Raw genomic sequence first — 1,955 nt, forward strand, 5'->3', positions numbered from 1 at the left:
AGAAACAGTGAGATGTCATTGCCTCAGATAGAGAGATACAACATCCCTCGTCTCTATTTTTCTATAACAATATCATACTTTTAAATTGTAAATACATAATGATATGCATTCTATACATTTTTAAGCTTTTTAAAAAATGTGTGGCTGTGTAGTAACTGCTTATAGTCAGTATAATTCTTTCCATATTTTCTGCTTACACATATTAATCTGAATTTCACATCAATTCAACAAGAATATAATCTGAACTCATTGTTTAGCTGGGAATTAGACAGTATTCACTGCTCCAAGACTAGCCAGTGGGAGAGAAAGATTATTTAAAATATACTGCTATAAATGCTTGATTCTTTGTATAGAAGGAGGGAGTTTGACCATTCCTACCCTAAATAAAGCTAAGCTGTAAGTCATTTCTTATAACAACAACAACAAAAATGCATATTTAACTGCCCCTATGTCTCAATTAAGAGGAAATTATACTTTACTCTTATTATACCGTACATATAAAGAAAAGGAACAAAATTTTGTCTTCAAAAGCAAGAATTTGCAAAAGTGAAAAAGCAGGAGATTACAGGGAGAGCAGAGCTGAGCAGCAAATCTGATCCGCAAAGCATCTTTCTTTTTAGCAAAAAGGTGACTTTTTGGCAGGGGACCCTGAGCCACTGCCTCCAGGGCCTTCTATTTAGCTCAGCTCAGCTCAGCGCAGGGAGACAGGGCGCCCCTCAGGAAGCTCATTGGAACAGTAACATTATCTGCCATAATTTGCCTGCACCAGAGGCCCTGTCAACAGGCAGTGGTAGGCCATTCTGTTTAAACTGAAGTAATTAAATCTCTCTGCTCTCATAAAAGTAAAATAAAATAAAAATAACAACTGCCTGCTGCTGGTCAGTGGAATTACATTGAGTGGAGGTAAATTTTAATTTCACGGTGCAAGTGTTAAATTATTGCCCTCTAAACTGACTGCCAATTCTGCATGAAATCTCACCCCATTTTAATAATTCGTCTTTTGTTTAGGATGGAAAGAAACTTAGAAATAGCACATGTGTTATGATTTGAAGGGAGATTTTATGTGCAATTAGGGTCCTGAGAACTGCAACAAGGTAATGACATTCAGGTTCCCTAATTGGACCAAGAGGAAACTATCAGTTCTGAAATGTTTGGGGGGACTTAACCTTTGTTCAACTTCTCTAGAACCCTTGGAATTATTTTGATAGTGTCTGTTTATTTTCAAGAGTTTGGTTTAATTTTAAAACTGCTCATTTTATAGATGCGCATCTCCATTAATATGTGAGATTGTTAATAATCAGTCTCTTTCATTACATTGTGAAACTGTTAAGAAAACTGTCATTTACAAATGATTCTATGTGAGTTTTTAAAAAATTGATTTTTAGCATAACTTTAACAGAACCCCACTATATGTCAAGACTCAGAGCCAAATAAATATCAATAGGTAAATTCTATCTGTACAACTCATCAGTATAAAGTTGAATATTCAGAAAAAGTCAATTTGGAATATTAATAAAAGTCTCTTAGGTACTTACTGATGAGCAATGAAACAGTCTCTAAATAGTCTCATATATATCTCATAATTCTTGCAAATCTCCATCTAACTAGTTAAATCAAAATGTTAAATAACTTAAAATGAAGAAAGTAGTAAAAACTGCTTTAGTTTGTTTTAATCAATATTTTATATCTTGCAAGCTCACTGTGCTGTGTTCAAATCAATGATTCAATACATCCCTTGTAGTTCAATTGATTTGCTGCCCTTAGACATTCTGCATAGCTATTAACGTAAAATGGAATTAAAATAGAATGCTGTGAAGTCAGACCTGAAAAATCTATACATAGTTTATCCCATACCCCAGGGTATCTGAAAAGACTACTTAGGGAGTAAATCAGCCTGACATCCTCCATATGCTATTGACTTGTTGAATTCCAAATTCTTTAATCTGAATAAAAAT

This window comes from Ursus maritimus, unplaced genomic scaffold, assembly GCF_017311325.1.
Source record: "Ursus maritimus isolate PB19 unplaced genomic scaffold, ASM1731132v1 scaffold_31, whole genome shotgun sequence".
NCBI lineage: Eukaryota > Metazoa > Chordata > Mammalia > Carnivora > Ursidae > Ursus > Ursus maritimus.